This window comes from Neomonachus schauinslandi, chromosome 8 (genome assembly GCF_002201575.2).
Source record: "Neomonachus schauinslandi chromosome 8, ASM220157v2, whole genome shotgun sequence".
Lineage (NCBI taxonomy): Eukaryota > Metazoa > Chordata > Mammalia > Carnivora > Phocidae > Neomonachus > Neomonachus schauinslandi.
Genome location: NC_058410.1, coordinates 81,252,312 through 81,280,197, shown reverse-complemented (window position 1 = coordinate 81,280,197; position 27,886 = coordinate 81,252,312). Strand labels below are relative to the sequence as shown.

The following is a 27,886-nucleotide window of genomic DNA, read 5'->3' as shown; positions in this document are numbered from 1 at the left end:
ATTTACATCTAGGTTTTATCTCAAAAAATATTTATTGTTGAAATACTACAGGCACTGCAAGGAAGCTTACCAATTTGGTACTAGAAGAATTGCTTGGATTTGTAGTAGGAACAAAGAGAACAATGGAATTAGAAAGTCCCATTTACTATGGAGGAAAGTGTGAGGTATCTGCTTTTGTTTAAAGAGAACTAAACACCAAAAACGTCTTGTTCTGGAACCTTAAGTCAAGCAAGTCTCATGTGCTGCCAAGGGCCCACTGGAAACTAAGTTAGAACTATGCATATTTAGTATTTAAAGAAAATACCACTGTTAGAATGTGGTAGAATATTCTGGTAGGATTTAAAAGAAGATGGAACTCAATTAAAAGAAAAGAAATTGCCTAAAGTATTCTGTTTCTGTTTCAGGAGGATTTGAATACCATCAGAAGTCAGACCAATAAAAGAAATGTGCTACCCCAGGAATTCTCAACCAGGGGCAATTTCACCCCTCGGGAATATTTGGCAATGTCTAAATACATTTTTGGTTGTTACAGCTTAGAGCAGGAAGGGCTACTGGTATCTAGTGGATGGAGGCTAATGATACATAAAGGTAAACATCCTACAACATACAAGACAGGTCCCCACAACAAAGAATTATCCAGCACAAAATGCCAGTTATGTTGCAGTTGAGAAACCCTGAGTCAGACCACCAAAGGCAGTAAATGGTGACACTTTCTACGACAACTCATGCAGCAAAACAGGCTACATAAAGGTCAAAAATGATGTTAAAGTTACAGAGGATGGAATCATAGGAAAATCTAAATTTAGATTATAGCCTTCTTGTGTCAATAAAGTTATAATTCTGGTATCAGAGAAGACATTTTGGGGCATTAAAAACAAATGCTTCGCCAAAGCTGCATAACCTAACCCTAATCATGAGGAAACATGAGACAGACCCAAAATGAGGAGGCATTCTACAAAATAAATGGCCTGTAATCTTCAAAAGCGTCAAGGAAGAACTACTGGAATGTTCCAGGATTAAATAAACTAAAGAGACACAACTAAATGCCATATGTAATTCAGAAGTAAATCCTTTTGCTATAGAAGACATTGCTGGGACAACTGGGAAACTTGAACATGTCCTGAGCATTAGATGGTAGTAAGGTATCAATGTTAATCTCCTAATCTTGATGTTTGTGTCATAGCTATGTAGGAGAATAGCCTTGTTTGTGGCAATGTACACTAAAGAATTGGGGGTGATAGGACATCAGGTTTAAAACTTACTCTCCAATGGTTCAGAGGAAAAAAAAAATACTTCCTACTTTTCTGTAAGTACATGATTGTATCAAATTTTTTAAAAAATAAACAAAACAAATGTATTATGGAGAAAGCTAAATGTCTGTGCATTTGCTAGCCAAGAAATGTTTTATTTAGAAATATAGCAACATTATGGGCACCTTGGTGACTCAGTCTGTTAAGCATCTGACTCCTGATTTCGGCTCAGGTCATGATCTCAGGGTTGTGAGATCGAGCCCCATGTCAGGCTCCACACTCAACGGGGAGTCTGCTTGAGATTCTCTCTCTCTCCCTCTGCCCCTCCCCACTCCCGTGCATGCCCTCTCTCTCTCAAATAAATAAATAAATCTCTCATTTTTTAGTTAAAAAATAAAAATATAGCAACATTATAGTTTTATTTGGAACAATTCATAGTAATCCCTACCAAATCTATATGATAACCTTTTAAATCTTTTATTGAAGAAGGTAGGCTATACATACATACATATATACAATTTTGGCATCATGACCTCCAGAGAATACCTTATTGAATTTTGAATTTAAATGAAATATTCCTTATCTATTTGGCCATATGAACTAATCCATTAAGCCATTTTAAAATGACCAACGTTGGGCTCCTGGGTGGCTCAGGTCATGATCCCAGGGTCCTGGGATCGAGCCCCACATCGGGCTCCCTGCTCCACGGGGAACCTGCTTCTCCCTCTGCCTCTGCCTCTGCTTCCCTCTCTCTCTGTTGCTCATGAATACATAAATAAAATTTTTAAAAAAGGTTTAAAATGACCAACGTTTTCTTATTCAATATGATATTATTTTTAATTTGCCATTCAGTTTAATCAGGCTGTTAAGTAGAAAAATACATAGACAACTGCTTCTATAGTTCGGTCCAGATCATACACAGCATAGGAGGTTATATGTAGCCTTTAGTCTGGTTTGAACCAAATTAAACAAATAAATCAACCATTCTTAGTGAGGACATTAAGTTGGGTTTAAAAAAAGTAATTTCACACCATCATTATATAGAATCTTTTCAAGAATATTTTAGAAAATTGTATTCAATCCATTCCACATACATATTTTAAACCTACAATTTATAATGCTCCTTTAAATACAGCACTTAGGAAAATTTTTTTGAATTTAGCTGAGGTTTTTATGTAACCAAGATTCTGACCTTTTCTGAGTATATTAAACACCCCTTATAATCATGGTACTCACACCATGTTCTTCCAACCTCTTAATGTAGTAAACATTATTCCTCCTTAAAGTAGAAAATTCCAGAATAGAAAAACAAATATAAAAAACTGAGAAGAGGGGCACCTGGCTGGCTCAATCTGTAGAATATGTGACTCCTGATCTCAGGGACATGAGTTCAAGCCCCATTTTGGTTATGGGGCCTATTTTTAAAAAAAAAAAAACTGAGAAGATTTAGTCAAGTCAGACCATCCTCCAGTTCCCAAGCATCTGCTCTGATCCCCATATTGAATGGTAATTTGTACTTCAAATTCTGCTCTGTTGTACAACAATCTAGAAGAAATGGCAGGTCCCTCCCTCAAGGTGTATATTTCTCAGAGAATAAGTCATTCGGTTTCCCAGTGCATATGAAAGTTACATTTACACTATACTATAGTCTATTAAGTGTACAATAGCATTATGTCTAAAAAATGTCCATATCTTAATTTAAAATATTTTGTTGCTACAAAAATGCTAACCATCATCTGAGCTTTTAGCAAGTCATTATTCCTGATCACAGATCACCGTAACAAATATACTAAAAATGAAAAAGTTTGAAATATTGTGAAAATTACCAAATGTGACATAAAGACATGAAGTGAGCAGATGCTGTTGGGAAAAAATGGCACCAATAGACTTAATACAGGGTTACCACAAACCTTCAATTTGTAAAAAAAAAAAAAAAAAAAAAAAAAAATTTGGAAAAAAAAAAAAAAAAAAAAAAAAAAAAAGGGTTACCACAAACCTTCAATTTTTAAAAAAAAAAAAAAAAAAAATGCAGTATCTGTGAAAAGCAATAAAGTGAGGAAAACGAAGTGCAATAAACGTATGCCTGTAATGTTTGGTCTCACTCCTCTTTATCTGTGGGTCTGAGAGAAGTAAAGGGAACTCTTTCACTTAAGCCCAGTATATGAAAAAGAATGCCTGAAAGGACAACCAAAGTGATAAGCGCCACCGCTCATCTCAGTGCATCTTGCACGACCAAACAGCAAAAGATGATCTCAATAATCAGCTTGGTTTAAAATGATTAGTGCCTGCCTTCACTCTATGTAACATTTCAGGAGTGACTTCCTCCAAAAGAGGACTTCCCAGAAGAAAGAACAAGAATGCCAGCACACAAGGTCTTGGGTGAGATTTCACTCACATCACTGCTCCCTACGCATTCACAAAATGTCCCTGCTTTCAGACCAGTGGGAAGAAGCTGGGCATCATTCACAGGATGTACCACCCTCACAAGACCCCTCGGAGGACTCATGCACACCACATACCACTCTGTAACAGCCTCCGTCCGCCTCCTGGAATGACAGACAGAACTGATGAGTAGTAAGCTGCTGATGTTCTGAAAAACCCAATGTGTGGAGTGTGCCAAAGGCGGGATAAGACAGAGAAATCCTGAGCTCTTATACAACAGTTATCTTGGGAAATAACCCAAGACAGCTCATGTTCTACATTCCAGGAAGATATGCTGAGCAATACTGGTTGTGCCTCAGCTGTGAATTCATATACCTGAGTTAATAAACTACATGACCTTGAGAAAGTCAAACTTTCTGGGTCTCAGCTTCCCTACCTCTCATAAAGGAGTGATCAAAGGCAAGGAATTCCTTGCTCCCTTCCCCCATTTCATCCGCTACTTGGTCTCTCACCCTCACGATCCAGTCATATTTGTGTCAATTTTGGTTATCCGTTTAGGTTTTGATAATAACATTACTCGGGAAATACATTGCCATCAAGATGTACTTGGCAGTTCAATGATGGGCAAAATGGACTATGGAGCCTTGTTTCTAAAAACTCTTAATGGAGCAAGGTCTCTCCTAGGAAATCCTATCAAGCTACTGAGGAAGAAATATGTGCACTTTTTTTTTTTTTAATAAGGGCCTCTAGGTCTGCCAAACTTTTAGAAGTCAATAGACAATATTTGAGAACAATAGGAGGAAGAGAAACAATACATTCTCAAAATGCATCACATGTGTTTTGACTCTTCTATTTTTCAAAATGGAAGTGACCTTATTTTTCTTCTGATTATAAGGATTATAAGGATTTTTACCACATATTGTCTAAGTGATTTTCAGGAAGCTTGCCCTCATTGATTTTCCCATCAGCAGCAGGTAGCTAGCATCCATTTCCTCACATCCTCGCCATACTGGGTATTGGATTCCTTAGAGTCTTTGTTGGTTGAAATAATACTGCCTTCCTTTAATTTGAATTTGTAATTATCAGTGAGGTTAAATAGCTTTTCACATATTATAAATTGTTTATCTATGTCATTTGCTCCCTTTTCTGTTGTTGTAACTCTTTTGTTCATTTAAAAGAGCTCTTTATATTAAGAATATTTGTCCTTGGCTATTTTTGTCAAAAGTATTTTTGTCTAGCTTACTGTTCATATTTGGCTCATGAGATAAGTTTTTTCTGTGTAAAGTTTTCAGTTTTTATAGAGTCAAATATTTTAGTCTTGTTTTACTGCTTTTTTGTCTTATTTAAGAAAATCTTCCCCCATCTATCTATCTATCTATCTATCTATATTCAAGTATTTCAGTTTCATTTTTTTACACTTACATTTTTGGTGCATCTAGTATGTATTTTGGTAAAGGTATGATGTAGAGATTTAATTTCTTTTTTTTCCCGGTTATTTCAACCTGCATTGAAACATCCATATTTTTTCGTCTGATTTGAAATGCCTCTCCTTCCCAACCCTAACTTCTTATATGTAGGTGTCTATTTTTCTGGTCTTTCTATTATTTTCCCTTGATCTCCTCATCGGATATGAACTGATCCTGACACCACCACCAAAGTGTTTTAATGAGTGTGGTTTCAAAATTTATTTTAATATGTGGTAAGGCAATCCTCCCAACTTGCACTTCAAAAAATTCCTGGCTATTCACTCGGGTTTCTTGCTCTAGCAGCAGTTAGGCACTTGAAATGAAGTGTTGAATATATGTATTTTTCAAAGTACACAAGCTTGTGAAAGTCCTAAAGCAAATAATTTTATAGGAAGTAGTCATCCTCCCCCCTTTTAGACACATTAAGAGTGGTCACTGTTCTGAAAGAATACTCAGAGTGTGGATGGTGGTGAAGTAAAGAATTTTCTAGCCCACAAGATTCATATTTGGCTGGCTCATTGTGGCCACTACAGATTTAAGTATGATGAAAACATATGTATATAGTGCATTCTCTTCATCACATTATTCTTAAAAAAACATTAAAATTATCATGTAAGTAGAAAGAATGTAATTTACGAGTTGCCCACCATTTGTAAAGCTATGTGGACTTGTTGCGACAAATCAGATATTTGAAACTTTTAATCACATTCGTTTCTGCTGCATTGTTTTTACCTGTAGCACCTATTAGAGAGTAGAGATATATAATATTCACTATTGTATCCCAATCCCTAGCTCAGTGCCTGACATATATAAATCTAAATAAATCTTTAGTGAATGGGTAAGCACTGTATACTAAATGTGAAGCGGGAGGGACACAAAATCCTCTAGCACAGTACCCTCAGAGTTAGCATATCTTAGTTGTTCTGACATTGCATTACAATTCTGGCATCTCACTCACAGTCTCTAGGACTACTCCAGAATTATCCTGTCCCTGAATCCCAGCCCCGTGCTCTCCTCCCTGGTCCTACTGACAGGCTTGCTAAAAGCCTGGCTCTCGGCCTGTCAGACACAGCCATGCTCTACCTGCCTGCCAGGACACCCCATAACCTTAGGTTAGACCTTCGGATGCCCACCGCTAACTTGGACCACTCTTTATCATCTAATCCCATACCATTTGGATCCCGTGTTCTACCTGCTCCCAGTTCAGCACCTCCAGTCCCTCTTCCAGCTCCATACATGGGCTTTGCCTGATTGAGCCCAAAACATGTTTTTCAAGATAAGCAGACTGAGTGGATCTCACTCTATAATCAGTTCCTTTCATACAGCCCAAATCCTCTTAAATTCTCACACAATACTAGTGTTAGTACTGTAGAAGTCCAACTCCTAGGAAAGTGTTTGGGAACAGAAATTAAAGTAATCCAGACATAAATCAAGTTGTAGAATTTTAACTATGCATTCATACTATATGGGAAAACAAGAGTTCTGTTTTTTCCTCTGATCTCTCTCTCTCTCTCTCAAAAGGACAAAATTCTTCACTTTCCGAGAAACCACAAGTCACTTTCATCTGGTTTTCTCCCTTGTCCTCTCTTCTGTTTGAGCTCAGCATTTCACGTGTTCATTTTGGTGAGATTCCATTGCAATACATCACCAGGAACACATGTGTTCCACTGGGACTTTATTCCCTGGAAGATGTGAATGGTGATGTAAATAACAGCATCATTGGAATTTGGGGGAAGTGATGCAGGGAAGAAAGCTATGGTGAAATGAAGACAAAATCAAGCAACTATAATCAATATTTCCTTTTGGGGTAATGTAGGTAGTATTGATGCTGATAGGGAACTTCAAGGATATTCATCAGCTGGGGCTGTCAGCAGACACATTTATTAAATAGCAGCTGTTGTTTTACCACTTGTTGGGGAGTGGAGTAATCCTAACTCCAGAATAGATTTCTGAGGATGAGGACATGTCCAGCTAATAAACCACAATAAGTAGCCTGGTTATGTTTTTTTCATGAGTTTTGCAGTACATGAGTGAAAAGATGAGGGGCAAATATTTGCAATTAGACTTGTGTCAATAGTTGTCTTATACCACTATATTTATTTATTTATTTTAAGTGATCACTATGCCCAATATGGGGCTTGAACTCACAACCCCTAGATCAAGAACCACATGCTCTACCAACTGAGCCAGTCGGGTGCCCCGTTATACCACTATACTTAAAGTAAGAGTTTTAGTCTGTTATTGGAGAGACATCTATATCATGCTAATCATAGCTGGAGTCCAGCTTCCACTCATGGTTATTCTCTGATACTCTAATGGACATTGTAAATGTTTGTTGATTTTTAATTTGTGTTGTTATAAAAGCAATATGTGACCAATAAGGTTAAAAAAGAATACTGAAAAGCAGAGAGATAATCACCCATGCTTACTGATTGCTATTCCCATATTTATAAAAATGTTCAATCCAATCAATGGAAACTTGTCAATAATGTTTTCTTTCTCAATTCCAAGACATTTATTTTTTTCAATTCCACATTTAATGGATTCAATTTAGCAGACCCTTATTGAGCACTTATTTTGTGCAATGTGATTCTAAAAATCAACCCTTCATATCTGAATCTATTATCATGTTAATTTTTAAAATTTACACATAAATATTAATCAGGATAATTATAATCTCTCACTTTTTGTTTAGTTTCTAATGCTTAGAATAATCTGTGTTACAAGACTTGCCATTGGTGATTTCCATCTTGGTAAGGTATGATTTAACCAGACAATGCATATAGATCTTCCCCTAGGTGTAAAAATCCTTCTGTAGAATTTTAAACTTACAGAATCAACCAGAAAACTAATTTTATACATGCTGCCAAAAAGTGTAGACTTTAAAAGGTCTGCATGGTACTTAACTCACTGACCATGGGACCAGTGAGTTGCACAGGACAGACCAGCTTATTTCCACTGCACCTGCTGCTATAGAAGAAGTAAAGTAATTAATCCCTTCCTGTTGTTGCTGATATCATGAGAAGTCAAGGGGTGGTATGTAAGTCCAGATAGGGGAATCCCAGGGAAAATAGTGAACCCAGCCAAAGTCACAGGACTAGCGGAAAAGTCAAATGTCTGAACAGGAGACTAGAGTTTGTGGTTAGAATTTCCACTGGAAAAAAAAATTTATGTGCCCAAAAGTAAGGCAGAAGATATTATATCAGTCCACAAGGGAAAGGAAAGACACTATATAGAAACAAATCCACTGCGGAAATGGAGCACCTTGGAACAGTGTCTAAGAGAACAGGTTGCTTCCACTTTGACTCACTTATTGGGAAAATAGAGAAAGCAAGGACCCAATCTTTAGCCAAGCAGAAAGCTCACTTAGTTATCAGAGCACCAAGGCCAGCTGCCACAAGACTACTGATGCTGACACAAGGAAGCAGCTACCATTCAACACCTTATATTCTCAGAGTTAGCTCCAGAACAGCAAAGCAATGAAGAGATTAAGAGTACAAACTGAGGGGGCGCTTGGGTGGCTCAGTTGGTTAAGCAACTGCCTTCGGCTCAGGTCATGATCCTGGAGTCCCGGGATCGAGTCCTACATCGGGCTTCCTGCTCAGCAAGGAGTCTGCTTCTCCCTCTGACCCTCCTCTCTCTCATGCTCTCTGTCTCTCATTCTCTCTCTCTCAAAATAAAAATAAAATCTTAAAAAAAAAAAAAGAGTACAAACTGAGGAGTCCAATTGCCTGACTCAAATCCCAGATCTGCCACCTGCTTTTTGGAGAGCCTTGGGCAATTCCCTCAGCCTTTTTATCTATAAAATGTAGAGTATATGAATATATGCCTCATGGGGTTGCTATTGCCTAATACATAGAAAGCACTCATTACTATTAGCTACTTTATTGTTTTTATGATCATGTGATAAAAAGGGTAATAGACTGGAATTTGTAACTTCTGCCAAGTGACTTCTCTTTTCTTCATCTTAGTACGATCTTCTTTTAAGTGATGAGGTTGTACTAGATAACTGGTTCGCAACCCTGGATGCACATTAAAATTACATAAAAGCTTCCAAAAACCTAGTCAGGTCAACTTGAATCAGAACCTCTGGGAGATAGCCCCAGGCATTTGAATTTTTAGAACATCCCTGCTGATCCTGATGCACAGGGAGTGTTGAGAGCCTCAAGACTAGATGACCCAATAATTCCAAGTGAGCTCAGAGTCCAGTGTCCTGCTGGGTATGGGTGGCTCCAAGACCAAAGCTGTATAATCATCAACAATGTGAGACTTGGAGTCCCCATTCCTGCTTGAAATCAGACCAGGTACAGAAGTACAAAGAGAACCAGGAGCTCTGACAGAAAACTCCTGTATTAATATGATAAATTGTTAATATCTTTCACTTAAGAGCCATATCAGTTTTGTTGCCAAGAGAGATTTAGAATAACTGAATGAGAAAAAAGAAGAAGAAAAAAAAACCTTCCAGAAGCCAACAGTCCCTTGTCTCCAATAGATATAACACTAATCCTTTCCCTCCTTTGATACTGTTGTACCCTTTTACATAAAGATAAGAAATGACATAAGGAAAGTTCTGAGTTTATTTGTTAGAAGGAAATCAGGGGAGACCATGTGAATGAAACAGAGGGACTTGATGAAATATAATATATCACTACCTTTATTTTGAATTAAATAAACCTATGACACAGAGCAAAGAGTATATTTGCTTCAAGATGTTTAGCATGTCAGGTAAGCAGTGGTATAAGTCCTGTGTATTGACCAGTAATGAGTGTTGATGTGTATGTTGGCGGGGGGGGTGGTGGCAAGGTGTGCTAATATATTTTTGACAAGATACTGTTTTCAATTCATAGAATAAAATTTTTCAGAGGGTGGAGATTCATTCTGTTATGTGCTCACTTCACATGAAACACTCAAGTTCCTAGAATATTCAATCCCATCACCTTGGATATTTGATACATAGAGTATTTATGGACACAGGCATAAGAAAAAGCAAAGCATTATCTGCTCCATCAAAATTTTATTAGAACTGCTCTCCTTTTACTTCAGATAATCCAGAAGTTAAATGCCATACATGTAAATAGAAACTCAAGAATTTTAATTATATCCAAATGATCAGACATTTAGCATCATTAGTAGTCATTCTTGGTTAATAAAGATAAAAGAATTAAATAAAATATCCAATAAAATAGTTCACGCTATTAATCACAGTAGCAAACCACTGTCTGAAAGTATCAGATAATTTTCCTTAAACAATAGCAAACTCTCCTTTTTTTTTCTGAAGGAACAACATGGTACCAGGTTGACAACTCACTACCTAAGCAAAATTTGGGGGAGCCTATGAGAGCTCTTACATGGAATGAGACCTTCTATTCCCTTCTTCATTGCCTCCTCCAACCAATGTACATGCACCACCAAAGACCTTCAGGGAACACTGCTACCAACACCTGGAATAAGTATTTTGTAGGACTCCCTCTTGAACCCACTTAACAAACTGAATGCTAATGACCAAGGCAGAGATCTGCAGAGCATTTTGAATGTTACAACAGAAGGTGGGGTTCTGAGTTGTCAGCAGAGGCAACACAAGGAGACCAAAACTCCAATGGTTTTAAAGGATCTGGCTACAAGAGAGCCATAATAACTCACAAAAGCAAATGCTCCATGCCACCCTCTCCCAGGGAATCAACTCAGCAATGTAGAAACCAAGAACCATGGGCACTGGGTGGCTCAGTCAGTTAAGCGTCTGACTCTTGATTTCAGCTCAGGTCATAATCTCAGGTTGTGAGACTGAGCCTGGCATTGGGCTCTGTGCTGGACGTGGAGCCTGCTTAAGATTCTCTTTCTCTCTCTCTCCCTCTCACTCCCAAAAAAGAACCACACTGCCCCATCAATAACTGTGGAAGAATAGCTTCTGCATTCCAGTACCCAGGCTTGGCTCTTCCTGGGTTGCCCAACTCCCAGGGCCACTGAAGCTTCTGTTTCTACTCTGGGATCTGGGAGAAAAGTCTGAGCCCCTGCAGTGTCACATCCTACAACTTTCACTAAAACATCTCACAGTCACCTCTGTGAATGTCTTCCTTGAACAACTGCCTACCTTACAAGAAAGTGGTTGAAAATATGGGCTGACTAATGTCAAACTGCCTGTGTTTGAACGTCCAACCTACCAGTGGGCATGTTACTTACCATCTACCAACCTCATTTTTCTAATCCATAAAACAGAGATAAAACTAGTGCCTCATAGGGTTGTTATGAGAAGCAAATAAAATCATCCAGGTAAAATGCTTGGCACAATGCCTGGCACAGAATAATCTCCAGTATATGCTATCTAGTATTATCATCATCTATAGATACAAAATAATTATATATAGCTATATAATACATATTATATAGATGATATGTATTATATGTAGTTATTACCATTATATTATATATTATATCATCATATAAGAATTGGGATTCAGGGGGCGTCTGGGTGGCTCAGTTGTTCAGCGTCTGCCTTCGGCTCGGGTCGTGATCCGGGGGTTCTGGGATTGAGCCCCGCATCAGGCTCCCTGCTCTGCAGGAAGCCTGCTTCTCCCTCTCCCACCCCCCCCTGCTTGTGTTCCCTCTCTCTCTGTCAAATTAAAAAAAAAAAAGAATTGGGATTCAGATGCACAGTCATTGATAAGAACACCTGGTATGCTGGGCAATGATCTCCACAATAAACAGCATATAGAAGGTGGAGATATGTGATCCAAAACTGAGGAGCCCCTGAGGAGTGAATTCTACCAATGCAGCTGGCTTCCTTATGTACCAGAACAAACAACAGGCTGTGATCAAAGCAGTTGGTTTGGTGATGTCCAAACCAGAAGATGATATCTATCAAGACAACATGTGAAAGTTAAGCTTATGTGTGAGGCCCCTCCCTCATCCAAATACCAAACTGCCCAAGCATGTATCACTTACTAAACAGTTATTGAAACACAAAGAGCCTTGAATATCTCCAGTGTCACATTTCAAGACTTACAGAATAATTAGGAAAAATCTGAGCTGGCAAAACTCTTCTTGGCTCACCCTGGCAAGCAGACCATCTTTGTTTTCCAGGAGTGTGTGCTGTCGTCACAGTAACTGTGAGCCTCCAAATACAGGCCCAGGCTGTCATTTCCTCATGGACTTAGGCTGCCACACTGAAATAGCATTATGAACTCAGCGATGCCTCTTCCTTTCCTGTTGTGCTGTGGTACCTCAAAAATGAGTTACTTAAGACAGAAGTGTATTAGAGATATAAAAAAAATAAAATCCTTTTATCCCTATTACCATATCACCTATGACTCTTGTGTCTGTGTGTGTGTGTGGTGTGTGTGTAAAGATCTTATTTTTACAAAGATCTTTTAGATAAACAAGGCAAGTTGGCAGTAATTTGATTGTCTTAGTGATGTCAACAGTCTACTGTTTTTAATCAAATTGTCTTTCGGCTTTAAATCTTCAGCAAATCTTTTTTTAAAGAATGCATTTGGCCAACTCTGATGAGTTCATTTCATGGATTTCCTACACCTTTTTCTTACAAAGATAAGCAGCAGATAATTCATTTCTTCAAAGTAACTTGGGAAGATTGCAGTTACAATTGTTGCAAAAGCAAAAAAAAAGACTACTTTCAAGGTTAGACCTATAAGGTCTTTGGCCAGTGAAGCAACAATCATGTTCATCTATGCTTTGGTAAAGGAGGTAGGTGACAGAATTTAAGCAAGAAAGCAAAAAGAGAAAAATCCCTGAACCTCAAGGAATCAAAGATCACTTGAGATAAATCCTGCATTTGTTTTAAAAATTTTTAGTCTGTCTTTCACAGACCTCAGAAACACATAAATCACCTGATATTATGCACGTTGACACCATTTCCCAAAAAGGAAAAACAACACCAACCTTCTTTTGACTTTTCAGCGCTGCTGTGGCTTAAGCAAAGTTCTCAGGGACTGGGGTGCTGGTTAACGTCCTGTTACTTCATTTCTGCTGGGAGTTTCTCAAGTTCTGCAATCAGCTGGTTAGCAGCCAGCAAGAGCTGTTCAATTCATGTTTGACTTTCCTTATTCTAAGTTCTTCCATAACTCCTGCCTTGCCTTGGAAATCAAACTGCCTCAACTATTACCACAGGGAAAGGGGAATTCTGCCTGTAGCCTCTTCCCTTCTCTGATTAGCCAAAGACCAAGAATGACCATTTAAGGAGAAAGAAGAACATAACCCAGTATATTTTCCTGAGGTTCCTGTATTTTTGTCCTAAAGCCTTGATAACGTATTCAAAGAAAAAAAAAAAAGGTCTTATTTTTTTTTTTCTTTTCTTCCTTCTTTCTTTCTATAGCAAGGTTTTCATTAGAGAATGACAATTCTAAAACCCAGTTTGCCTCATCTTTTAGAAACGTATCCTTTCAATTGGGAAAAATAAAGCAAATGGTCAGGTTGAAGCTGTAACTACCCGGCATAAGGTTGGTTAGAGCTAAAGCTACTAAGAAACCTCCCTGTTTATAAGAGTGTTTCAAATATTTTTGTTAAATTAAATATACAGAATGGTGAGTACCGCATAATATACACACACATCTTTATGATATAACAGGGTTTTTTTGTTTGCTTTGGAATATACTTGTCATGTTTAAGAAGAATGAATAGGATTAAGGATGATGAATAGCAAGAATCCATTTCCATTTGGTTAAGGTTAAAGCTAGCATGAGATGACCTTTTTTGGTCTTTTCATTTTTATCTGTTACTAGGTTAGTAAAACAAAACAAAACATCTAAGGGAAGAAATAAAGAATGATGAATTTAATAGTCTATTTTCTATAGAGGAGGAAGTCTCTATTGCCATACATTACCCAGTGTTGTAGGCTATAAAAAAGACACCCAAGCACTATGTATAAACACACTTTATCTCCAAGTGCAAATATAGAAACCATAGGACAGTCTATGCTGTGGGTGATTTTTTAGCCTTTTTAGTAATGATTCTGTAAGACAGCAAGCTGCTGAGTGATAAGGGAGGGTTTGAAACATAAATTCCATGCTAAATGATTGGCTGGCGTTCAAACTGTGTGTGCTTACAGTACCCAGCAGCAAAGTATGTCCCAAACAAGATTCCACATTTAAACAATACATTCTTCTGCCTTTCCTATGATCTACAAACTTGAGTTCACAGACTATCTGTGTCTAAGAATTTTGTCTGCAATGAAGATTAAAATAAACAGAAAACTGCATTTAGGATGCGATAATAAAGCAATAATAGATTAAATTTATCGAAAAAGTCTACCAGGCAACTAAGTTTTATTAACTCATTTAATCTTCAAAACCCCTCTATGAGGAAGATAGTATTATTATTTTCATTTTACAGATGAGGAAACAGGCATAGAGAGTAATTTGCCCAGGGTCATAGTGAGCAGAGATCTGAACCCAGGCCATCTGGCCTGCCTGTGCTGCAAGCCTTCCTTGCCTCCTCCTTCATACCAATATCCTTGTTGTATTTTCAACTCAGATTTAAGGAAACAAATTTATTATATTAGCATATCTTCCTATTGCTATATATGTTAAAAATAATTAATGTATAAACAAATTTATGTTGCAGTCTTTTAGATGTCATACTTCTAACAAGTTGTTACCAATTTTCTCTCTTAAATCTTTCTGCTGAAATAAATCTCAATCTAAGCTTTCCCCCTCAATTCCCAAGGTGCTACTTTCCTAAAACCCACATGTGTAGAAAAATAAGTAAAAATATGGATTAAGCAAGCTCTGTAAAATCCTATTTCTTAGGGCACCTGTTTTATGAAGAAATGCTCATCTTCCAAAAAAGAAAAACACAATCAGCATTAGTTTAGAATATGCATTTTGCCACCAAGTTTCACTTCTAAAAAATAAATTAAAAATATAACCATAGGAAAACCACTGCTAAATGAATATATTGAATATTTCACAAATTTCATTGGGAAAATCCCATAATAATTCTTGCTAAACACATTTAGAAGAGTAATTTTAACCTCCTTGGCTATCTTAAAATATAATTCTCTTAAAATATAAAGAGAATTTTCTTTCAGTGGACACAGAAAAAAATTGCCTCAAAATCCTAATTCATGTTTTATCTCACACAGTAAGGCTACAGGTTTCATGAGTGATTAAAAATAAATCTGAGAAATGTCTCTATTTTAAATATCTAGGGAAAAAAAGAAAAAGGGATCACAATACGCTATTTAAATATTTTAATGTTCCAGGACAGATTATAATCCATGATGACCCACAGATAAAAGGAGCCATGATTTAAATGAACAATACCAAAGGTAGTTACAAATTTAATCTGGTACCAAAAGACGATAAAAGTCATATGAGTTACAGCATTTAGATAGGTAGATGCATACACAGGACAAGCAGGTATATAGTATATATACAGTCTTTATATATATAGTTCTTTCTAGTTCGTTCTCAAGGTACACCATCTCCACAATCAGGTACATGAGTATAGTTAGAATTACTTGTAACTTCTCTGTGCACAATAAAACTATGAAGACTTGCCTTGAGAAATTGAGATAAAAAGTTATTAACCACACTTAATAGTTTGCTTTTCTTGATTTTATACTTATTTATACTTTCTCATGTACTCATCATCAGAAATCTAAAGCCAAAAAAGTTAATAGAACATCCACAATGTGCATAGGGATAAAAAGCTCTAAAACCAAGTGGTGCTTAGGACAATGCTTTGCACCTAATTGCTTCATTAAACTGTTCTGAATTTAAAGACACAAACCCTATCCCAAAGTACCTTAATTCTGATAGAGCACCAAACTGTCTAAAAAGGAATCACTTCTAAAAGGTAAGGTCAGGGAATCATTGTGAAAGTAAAAGACACTGATCTGGGCTTTAAAGAGTGGACAAGGTCTCTAGGAAAGGGGAGGAAATGTATAACAGGCAGGCGGAATGAAACAGGCAGAGGTGTAGCATTGAAATGTGCACTGTGCATATGTTTGGAGAATGGTCCAAAATCTGAACTATCTGAAGCAGAAGGACATTTGTTGTTGAGTAGTGGGAGCCGAAACTGGAAAAGTTAAGTACGTGCCAGATGATGGAAGGTTTTCAAAATACCCAGCCTAGGTGTTTGGCAGCAACCAGGAGTCCCAGAAGATAACTGAAGAGTAAGAGAAACAAGCAGAGCAATGTTGTAGAAAAATTAACCCTGTGGTCATGGGCAATATGGTCTGGATGGCAGTAAGGGGTAGTAGGGGAGCAGCGGTGTTTCAATCCAGACAGAGGGTGAAGGGAAAAGGCTTTAGTGTGGTAGGAGACATGGTGATGGAAACTAACAATACTTGTGGTGAAGGGGAAAGGGGAGATTTCAAAATAACACAGACATGTGAACTTGAGCAAACAAGAGAAGAGAATCTACATGGCTCATGGAGGGTTTGATTGTTCATATACCGGAGGGAAGCACATGGTCTAACCTGAGCTATTTTTGATTCTCAAGGGTAAATTTACAGCCATGAAGACAATGCTACTCAGAAATCAATTCATCAGGAAACATGGCTTTCACCCAGTGCCAAATGCTGTACTCAGTTATCTACACACTGTTCCACGGACTCCAAAAGAAATTACATGCCTAGAACTAATGGCAGACTTTGGCCTTACACATACATTTGTAAGCCAACAATGTGACCCTTCCTGAGAAAAAACAAGAAAAATGTAAAGCATTTAGTTCTGACTTTTCAAAATTTTTTCAAGACGAAAATACTTCATCTCCACTAAAGTACCAGGAGTTTCATTCTCTGATACCAAGGTTACCAAAGTGCATTTTGCACTATACGTGTATACATTCATTATATATGATTAGCTTCATTTACTTCATAAACTAATCATGCAATCAGAATTAGGAAGCACTGTACATACTGAAATGTATGTATTATTTCCGTTTCCTGCACATTCTATATATAAGCTTTAATTAATTTTTCTTAAAATAGAAACATTTACTGAAAGGGTTGATACATTCTTATTTGTCAACAAACCACCTGTTCTAAATTGGTCTTGGGTAAATTCTTTCTTTAAGTTGATAAAATAGACTCAAATAATTCCCTTTAAAATGTACATCTGTATCTTCTTTTATATTATCCTTAGATTAGAATATTCATTCAAATTATCGTGTTCATTTAAAGGAACAAATTTATGCAAATCTAGCCCAACTATAGACACCAGGTATCAGTAACCATATCCTAACATTCAGCCACAACTTTTGTCAGAATCAATGTGAAATCGACCACTCTAAGCAATTCTGATAAAACTGCATGGCAACTCATGGGAGGGGAGATAATATACCAACAAATAAAAGGAGGATTTCCTTCACACTATCGTAAACACTCATATACACATATATACAACTTTAGAAAGAAGTTTTTTCTAATAGATTCTATTTCAGTTTTAAAAAGCAGCATCTGTTTTATCTATACAGAAGCAATTAGTCAGTTTATTTTTTTCTAAATCACAAAATAACATTCTCCTGAGTAGTTTCTATTCAACAACTGCAAAAGTAGTGATTTAATAGCAGCCGTATTTTGTGCCCAGTCAGAAGCACTTGGGGTGACTATAACGTAACCAGGTCAGAACCAGCACAAGGTGTACCAGCGTAATCAGAGAATCAGGCAAAGGGAGAAGCAGATAGCAGCAAGTCTTAAGTACAGCAACACAAACACCATGCAGGACTTTCCTCTACCACACAAGCTGCTCAGCTAGTTTCAGTAAATGAACGTTATTTTGCTCCTAGGGAAAAGATCTCTTCCATTGTTTAGCCATCTTAATTGTGAAAGGAGCTGTGAAGTTGTCCTTTGCCATATATTTCGGTTACCTGCTCAAGAATGATAACTTGGCTGAAATATTTTGATGGCTATTAAAACATCGTAACAACCTTTGTGCTTAAGAAGGAATTGGTGTAATTCTGAGAGAGATGATGCTACTGATTCTTTCAAAATAATCTACAATGATTATGATAATTCCTTAAATGTGTTATCACACAGTGGAGACAGTAAGAATCAAAGGAATCCGACAACACAGAATCTGAGAGAACACTCCTCTGACAGAAGCAGAAATTTAAGAGAGTAAATAGCTGTTTATTTTGGTCTTACCTGACGGCAGCTTGTTTAACCAAGGGTATGTCCTTTATGGAGGTAGTTTATCCTTTGAAGAACCCAGTGGCTTGTCCCACAGCCCCAGAGAGACTGGAGTCTTGGAAAACTATCCAGCCCAAAAGAATACAGAGGAAAAAGCTTTTCCCACTTTCTTTCCTAGGACTAGCCAACAGCTGAAGTCATGCAGGAAACTGAGTAGAGGGAAGGGGAAAGCAGCTTCTTCTCCCTGAAATCCCGATCAGCAGGAATTGGAGGCTGGTGTCTATCTCCCACCCAGACTTTTGTTTAAAAGTTTTTTCAACTGTTGCTAGGTGTTGTTGGGTTCTGAGATTAGGTTTCTCTTCTTCTGCTCCCTTCACAACACTGTCGGAGCAATGACTTTGTTGAGGAGCTGAGCTCGCGCGTGCTATATTTAACCAGTGTTCTCAGCAAGTCAAGCCTGTCAACAGCTGAGAAGTTTGGAGCCGGCTTTACTCAGTTCCTCGGCAGCTGGGTTATCAGTGGATATAGCTCTGCTCACCCTGTAAAAGATTGCAGGGAAACCGGCAGATCCTTTTAAGGGCACAGAGGTAATTACTACTTGAAGCTCTTAAATACAGATTGTGATTTGGGACTTTAAATCTGAAGAAGAAATAGCAGTTGTCTGGAGCAGAGCAATTTACCAATGCAATATTTTTCTCAATTAGGCATTCTCAGATAAATGTTCTTAAATTTAAAACAGCCTTTTAAAAAAGTGCCACAACTGTTGGGAAAATTCACAGAAAGAGATCATTCCAGACGGCTTTTTACATTGATGTGTTACTTTCATACCCTATCATATCAGACTTGATCAGCTTGTATACCTGAATGTTATTAAAATCAGGTTAACATAAAGGAGTATCTGTAATAGTATGTTTTTGAATGGAGTAAGGTTAAGAAGGAAAATCTTAGCATTCTCACTCAGGTCATTCATTCAAAGTAAGAAGTGGAGAACACTCCAGGAAAACCAGGACTTGAAAAACCTCCGGTTGTCAACAGCCTCGCCTCATCATTAACCCTCCAGGCTCCAAAACCAGCGAAGAGTCACTTCTACCCTGAACTGTCACATGAAGACTGTTTCAAGATATTTCATTTGCTTTATTTTATATCATAAAATAGTATGAATCTGCCAAGATTAAGACTCATGGGGAAAAAGTGTGTTTAACTAGTTTTGGGGACTATCTCATTACGTACGTGAAATTAACAGTAAGAAGAACTGAGAGAGATCCCTTTAGCCACAGGTAAAGTAGGAAGGGACACACACACACACACACACACATACACACACCATTATTAGTTAACACAGTAGAATATTGCCCTGATAAAAACGTCACCAACACCATTATAAAGGTTGACCCCCTTCCCGAGATCAGTTTATCAGCCTAAGGATACACTTTTTTTGACATTGCAAACTGAAGTTAGACCAAGCAGACATGTAAAGGCATGGATTTAATCTTTTAAGCATTGCATATTTGTGAGAAGTGTCTTATGTACTAAATAACCCTAATGTCTCTCTGGAAAAGGCTACCACTTTTCACAAGAGGGAGGTGTGTATGTGGGTGTGCGTGCATGTGTGTGTCCTTCTTTTTAAAGAAATGACCCTCACCTCCAAGATTAGCTGACCCCCCCCCACACACCTCAACCCATTAGAAAACATCTCAGTTCTTTCCATCCCAGCCACCACACTAATTGCATTCCTCCTTTCCCCTTTATTTATTTACTACTATTAACATATAAAATTACATTTGTTCAGATTCTTAGTCTTCCTGGGTCTAGGCCAACCTTGATTTTTTAAAAAAGACTTCTATTAAGATGAAAGTGTTCTTATATGAAATGAACGGACTCATCTAGAACACTAATGGATCTTTTAGAAACAATCTATTCACAGTCCCTAAAAAGTGGGTTCTGATAGGAGGTGGAAGTGTGTGACTGGGCGAGGCCATAGTTCAGAACCAGGAGAACATTTCAAATATTACAAAGAGCTGGTGTGAGGAGAAATTATTGTTTGGAAAATGCACACGCCCCACACAACATGTCCCACATACAATAGCACCAGGTTGAGAACCATTTCACTAAAGAGGACCCCAGGATGTATCATTTCTCTCCTTCTGAAAGTTCGCTTTATAGATGTCTCCAATCCAAAGTTAAGCAGAGAAGCTTGTAGCCCAAGTCAAGATGACTAAGGGGAAATAACCCACTTTGTCTTTATGGGCCTGGATAATTCCATCAGGAGCATGATAGTTATTTCTTCTCTAACTATCCGGACAATTAGAGTTTTCAGTGGTTGTTTTTTTTTTTCCTTTAATGAAAACCTAGTCCTCCCACCATCGTTTTCTCTAACACTTGGATTAGCGGTCCTTTGTTACTATTGATTTATTTTAAACAATGTGATGACAAGCAACAGCGCACAGAGTATTTTATATAATTAGACACTGTTGCTACCTTCAAACTACGTTCTTTAATTAAACCAAGCATATGTGCTCGTCTAACTCAGTATCCCACAACAATCAGTCTCTCTCTTTCTGCCCCCCCCCCCCTCTCTCTCACGCGCGCACACACACACACACACACACACACACACACACATGCATTCTCTATCCCTCTTTATAAAGTGAATTCATTTTGAAAGCTTTCCCCCTGGGAATGATTATTCAGACAAAAGAATTTCCTACATAATCCACAGAGGAAGTAGTGCCATTAAGAGTTATTAGAAGTTTGTGTTTTGTATACAGTCAACAAGGAACTGATTTTTCAACACATATTGTTAATATATTACTGTTCAGCTGCATCCTTTTCCCACAGTCTTAAGTGTGAGCATTCTGAGAACATCTGATAAACTTGAAACTAAAGCTGAATTTCCCAACTTCAAGAATGAGTCATGATGAAACTTTTTAATAAGAAAATAGGTTAATAATGTCAATGAGAAAAAAGCAAATGAATTAAATAAGAGTGTTGGCACATTATCTCTATATCCATTTCTAAAACACAAATTTTACCATATTGTTCATTTAAAGAGGCATGGGGTTTTTTTTTTAAGTAAAAAATTAATCACTTTGACATTTGCTTCAAGATGAAGTTCAGGAGTGAGGGGTCATGAGGGGAATTTCCAAACAAACATCTCTGTTATTGTTTATTGCCTGGATCTGAGACTTGAATATAAGCTCCTGGGTAGTAGAGAATGTTTCCTGTTTGTTCCGTATTGAATAATCAAGCACCACAGTAAGTGCTCAATAAATAGGAATGATTGAATGAGCAAATGAACAATATAAAGATGAAAAAAATTTTACAGCATGTTATCCAAAACTTACAGAAAATGCTTCTAGGCTTTCTGGACAGAGTTATGTCATTATTACTTACATATTACAAGTTTTGGAAAGAAATTCATTGATTGCAAATTAGTTATTTTGAATTTTGTTAAAATTTCAAAGGAAAGTTAATAGATTTTAGGATAATAATAAAAATACTTATGTAACACTTACTATGTGCCAAGCACATTTCTAAAGCCTTAACATATATTCTCACAATAACCCAATGAGACAGGTATTATTATTATCCCCCATTTTACAGGCAAGAAAACTGAGACATAGAGATATTAAGTAACTTGATCAGGTTACATGCTAATAAGTAGCAGAATCAGATTTGGACTAGAAGTCTGGTTCCAAAAATTTGTGTTCCTAACCACATAACTGCCTCCTTACACTTAATAGTCTCAGTATCTTGTTCTTGACAGTCACTGAGAGTCAAAAGATATACACTCTGCTATACCTGAATAAATATGCTTCTGACCAAAAAAATACATTTAAAATTCTACAGCTCTGAGGCAGATAGAAAAAAAAATGGCATAACTACATGATCAGCATAGTAAAATAAAAGCTCATTGGAACTGAAGTCCTGTTGAATACCAGAGAAGAGAAAATTGGACTGGAAAGAAGATAATTGCTTTGAGAAAAAAAAAAAAGTGTCTATTTTTAAGCAAAGGATATGAGCTGTTCAGTATTCTCTCTAAAACAAACAATGCATGATGTTCTATGATGAATGAGTTCAGTGCCTAATGAAATTCTAAAATTACATTCTAAAAATATAATTTTGGTCTATGATTTGATAAGCAATTTTTAAATGTTTACGAGCTACGCATTCACAACCAAAACTTCTCAAAGATGTAACCAACAACAAGAAAAAACATAAGATAATATGGGGGTGGCGGGAGAAATCATTATACATTAACTAATGCTTTGATATCAGAATGATATTGTGTTACAGTTGCTATAGTCAGGTTTTACAATTTGAAAATACTTGCATTTTTTATTAATCTAGATATATTTCTATTTAGATCTTACAAAACTTTAAAAGAGGGGTGCCTGGGTGGCTCAGTCATTAAGCGTCTGCCTTCTGCTCAGGTCACGATCCCAGGGTCCTGGGATCGAGCCCCGCATCGGGCTCCCTGCTCCGCGGGAAGCCTGCTTCTCCCTCTCTCACTCCCCCTGCTTGTGTTCCCTCTCTCACTGTGTCTCTCTGTCAAATAAATAAAATATTTTTTTAAAAAATTTAAAAGAAATAGTGCTAATCCTTTGTAATAACTGTACACATTCATAGTAAAATAAGTACTTTGTCCTGTTCACTAGTAAAACATATATTATGTCAAAACATATGTCATTCATATATTTGTTCATAAAATATTCAATTAAATCATCTTTTCCCAACAGCTTCAGAGAAAAGAGAGCCAAGAATAGGTTTTTAGAAAGTTATAAGATAATAATATTTTTCCATTTACTTGAGCAAAGTAAGCATTTATATGCTTAGACCTTAAAATCCCTACTTCCCTGCTTGAAATTGGGTAAATAGAACTTAACTCTGAAAGTTATTATAGGATCATATTCTATCAAAATCACATGCATCCTTCTTTGCAATAGAGTCAACTAACATTCTCCTGAGTATATCTCCTTCTTCCTTTCCTATTGCAGAGTCATTCCCCCCTCTTGTTCAATGCTCTAATTCTTAGTTGTAATGGATGACTCAACAATTTTCTATGAGGGGATGGGACATTTACTCTCTAAGAAACAGACACAGAATTGGGAAACCAGTGATTAGGCACAGAACCATGTAAAATAATGCACTTTTCTCCATGGAGCTTATGGGTGTGTATATATACACTATATAGATAATTACAGTTAACTCTGATAAACAGGCTGCCTTGGAAACACTGTGGTTAAGACCTCTGATTCTGGAGTCAGGCAAAGCTAGTTTGAATTCAGACTCCATTACTTATTACCAGTGGGAACTTAGCAAATTACTTTATTTCACCTAAGACTACTTTACCTCTTTTTTAAGATTAATAAAAGAGTTTAAGACTATTTATAATAGCCAAACACTTGAAACTCTGAGTGCTTTCTACAATTGAATGGGTGCATTGTAGTGTAGTCAGACAATGGTATGCTATATACAGCAATAAGAACGAACAATCTATAACTGAATGTAACAATATGGATAAATCTCTCAAACAAAATGTTAAATGAAAGAAGCCAGACCCAAAACAGTACACTGACGATTCCATGTACACCAAGTTCAAAAACAAGCAAAAATATTTTTGATTTTGGAAGTCAGAATAGCAGTTATCCTTAGAAGGTGGGGACACAATTGGAAATGGGCACAAGAAAGGCTTCAGTGGTATTGGTAATATTCTATTTCTTGCTGGTTATGCCAATGTGTTCAATGTGCAAAAATTAATCAAGCTGTATATTTGTGATTTTTTTAATGTATTACTCAGGTATTTTTGTCTGTTATAATCTAATAAAAAGTTTAAAAATTAAAAGTAATTTAAAGGTAAGCATCCTTACCTTCTGAAATATTTACAGGTGAAATAACATAGTGTATTGGATTTACTTGAAAACAACCCAGTGTCAGGAAAGAAAGAGATGTTGGACAAGAGAATAATGAAACAAGATTGGTCAAAAGTTGACAGCAATTGAAGCTGGGTAATGGGTGATATTTATACTACTCTCCCTGCTTTCATACAAATTACTTTTATACCATTTCTTTAAAATAGCGCTTACTATGTTAGTTATTATTTTAATTATGAATATTAATGTAACTGTCACCTTAAAGTATCTATACAAACTGAACTCTTTAAATCCAATCAAGTCTTTACATGGAAAACACATGGAATTCCACTGATGTCATGAGATAATCAAGAAGACAATTGGCTTTATAATATTCACACATACTATTAGCAACTGAGATCAAAAGTTGAATAAGAAAAAGGGTAAGGAAACTAGAAAGGACTGCCTGAAGCAAATTAGTCCTAAACCCACTGGGGGAACAAGCTTCATTCTTGCTTTTATCAACAAAGCTCATTAACATATTGTTCTGCCTATGTGATAATGAAAGGGAAAAATATCAGGAAACGAAGATGTCTAGGCAGCAAAAGCTGTGGGCCAACAACTAACAAATGGTTAGTAACAGGAAATGTCATCACAGGGGTTCAACACTCAGAGTGAAAAGTTCAGGGGGAGAAATTCAGAAATATTTGAATTTGGCAACCATTCTACAGCTGAGCAGGCCTTGTGTGCTTAATATTTGTATTCTTCACTTCTTTCATCTGAAAATGGAATCATTCACCTCCTGGAACATTATGGTCAGGGACAGGAAAGTGTTTTGAAATGATGAAATATCTAAAAATTTTGTGTGTTGAAGCTTTCCTTTTGGTCACCTATCTTCAGGACTCTGAGGTAAGTTTAACCATATGATGAAAGGATGAAGAAAGTTCTTTAAAAAGCCTAGTGTTAAACAAGTATAAAAATGAATGTAGAAATGTAGAATTGGAATAGTTAGGTAGAGTGAGATAATAAAGTGAATGAAAATTAAAAAGCAGTAATTTTTTAAAAACAAATTGACCTCTTTAAGACAATTACAATTTCCTTGTTGATTCTTTAGCCATTAAAAATAACATTACAGAAGAATATTAAATTATTTAATGAATTGGAAAGAAAATCACTGAAAGTTAAGTGAAAACAGCAGGTAACAAAATAGCATTAATGAATTGGCATTATTTCATTGGGGGATAGATAAAAATAGATAGGATATAGGTATTTCCTCACATGCTATGCATATATATATTTCCATAGAAATACATGAATACATACATATGTGCATATTCATATAAATATATATTTATATCTGAAATATATAAACCATAATACTTACAATGGCTACCTTTCCGTATGTTTTCTAAATTTTTTTTTCTAAATTTTTTAAATTGACATTTTGTTTTTATAGTAGGAAAATAAGATTATTTAAAATCATTTTTCACTGGGGTGGTTGTCCAATATTTTACTGAGGTAGAAACATAAAGACCTGTGTTTGGCATGACTTTCCTTTCTTGTTATTATTCAGGATTTCAGTGAATTTGCCTCAAATAATGTAATAATTAAACAAATGAGCACAGTTGAATTTTGTCTGGTGTGAGTCTGGCATTCAGTTTCATTTATTGAATTCCTCTTAATATTTGATTATAAGAAAAAGAAAAACGTCATCTTTTCGTGATTCTTCAAAATGAACTAGGGTTGCTTTGCTTTCCATGCTTTCTCTACTTTTTCATCCTTACAAATGCCTTAATTCTTCATAACATTACATCATTGCATCTGCTTCTGTAACTTTCTCCTGTGACATTTTCCCTCTGAGCCATAGATTGTGTTTGGGTTCTGCCTGGAAATTCTGCATGGTGCCAGGAGGAAATATTTTCACCTTTAAGGCTTACCTGAGGAAAGTTTCCAGCCATTGTGTTGCTGTTGACTTTAAGCGATAGGGCAGAGAAAAGAACTTTTTGCACTTCCCCAGCAATATCTGGAATATGACATCACTATCTGACTATGTCTTAGAGTAGAAAGAGCCCTGGGAAAAAGGAGACTTTGCTCTGACCTCAATTAGCGAGACAATTTTTAAAAAATGACTTCATCTCGCCGAGCCTATTTCTTCAATTGTCAAGTAGAGATAATGGAATTTAATCTACACACCCGCCACCACTCTGGCCCCTCCCCCACTCCCACCACCACAGAGCTACCATCACAGTACGTAAGATGACGCGGAGGCAGTGCTGCAGGAGTGGGGATGGAACAGGAGAGAAAAGAGAAGGCAATAGCATTCTTGGGGTCCACTGCCATCAGTTTTCATTATCTAAAATTATTTTTATTGCTTAAAATTATCTGTTACCTAAAATGTCCTACTTTTGTAAAAATAACGTCTTATTCTTACAAAACATAATTTATTGCTTAGATTTTTATACATAATTCTGAACTGTTAAAAACACTGTAAGACATGAAAAAATAGGAGAGCAGGAGTGTTTATCTTCAAAAATGCTAATTAAATTCGTTGCAGCCTTGCTAAAGGGGAAAAAAGTTACGGTTCCAATTTTTGCCCATTTATGCCAACAAACAGTGTTCTAATCTTCTGGGTCTGTGTGTGCTTAGAAAGTCTGCCATCTGAAACACAGGTGCATTTGAATGTCCATCTGACCGAAGGCATTTATCAGAAAATGAATACATGCATTATAGAAGTAATGGACTTAAGCTACACACCAAAACTATGAACCTCCAAATGTTTTCAGATTATAAATAAATAGATGAGAATGAGAGGACAGGCTTTGAGGAGGGAGTGGACAGTAAGTGGCGACAGGAGCATAATTCATCCTAGTGCTCAGTCAGACCTGCAAAACAAGAGGGCTGGTCTTTCTTGAGTTTCCTCAAGAAGGCATAAATCTTATGTTTGCCTTTGTGGGATTCAATCAAAATTTGCTATAGGATCTATGTAATGAATAAACGAGGAGCACTTACTCTGTGTAAGGCACTCTGAAGCAATGGTTCTCAACTGAGACCACTTTTGTCCCCCAGGGGACATTGGGCAATGTCTGGAGACACTTTGGGTTGTCACAACTGAGGATTCTACTGACATCCAGTGGGTAGAGGCCAGGGATGCTGCTAAATATCCTACAATGCACAGGACAGCTGCCCCAAACACAGACAATAACCACCCCCAAGAGCTTAGAGCAATGAAGATAAGGCAGATACACAGCAAAACAGACAAAGCAAGAAAAGCTGTAAGAAATATACAGAGAAAAAATGACTTGTAGCTTCAGAGATCAGGGAAAACTTTGAAAAATAATACTGTAAATATCCATCTTAACATTCCTAAAGTAACTTAATTTAAAGGTGCTATTATTTTTGTAATTCTTTTTTACATCAATAAAGATAAATTAACCACCAAATACTTATAGAAAACATCCTCTCTGTTCTTGAAACTGTATTAAGTTCCCTGGAAAGACAAATCTGAGTAAAACAGAGCCACTATTCTCTGGAATTTAGAGTGGAGTTACACCTCCAATTCCACATTAACATTATCAAGATTCATTCCTTCAAACATGTCATGAGTACCGATTATGTACCAAACACTGTGCGACACAAACAGGCAAGATTTCTGCCCTTGTAGAACTGTTATTTGGGGGGCGCCTGGGTAGCTCAGATGGTTGGGCATCTGCCTTCGGCTCAGGTCATGATCTCCAGGTCCTGGGATCAAGTCCCATGTCCGGCTCCCCATTTGGGGGAGGAAAAAAAAATCAAACCAACAAATACATGATTTCGGTATATGACTTCTGTTTTCAAAAATACTGCACTGTC

At 36.8% G+C, this 27,886-nt stretch overlaps 1 protein-coding gene across 1 annotated transcript in view; it reads right to left on the bottom strand.

The window, feature by feature from the left end:
- FILIP1 (filamin A interacting protein 1) overlaps positions 1-18,885 on the bottom strand; it is a 168,533-nt gene extending 149,648 nt beyond the window's left edge. Inside the window, exon 1 of the mRNA XM_021693420.2 lies at positions 18,201-18,885. The gene's annotated coding sequence lies outside the window, so the exon portion shown is untranslated. The remainder of the gene's footprint in view (positions 1-18,200) is intronic.
- Between the last annotated feature and the right edge of the window lie 9,001 nt (positions 18,886-27,886).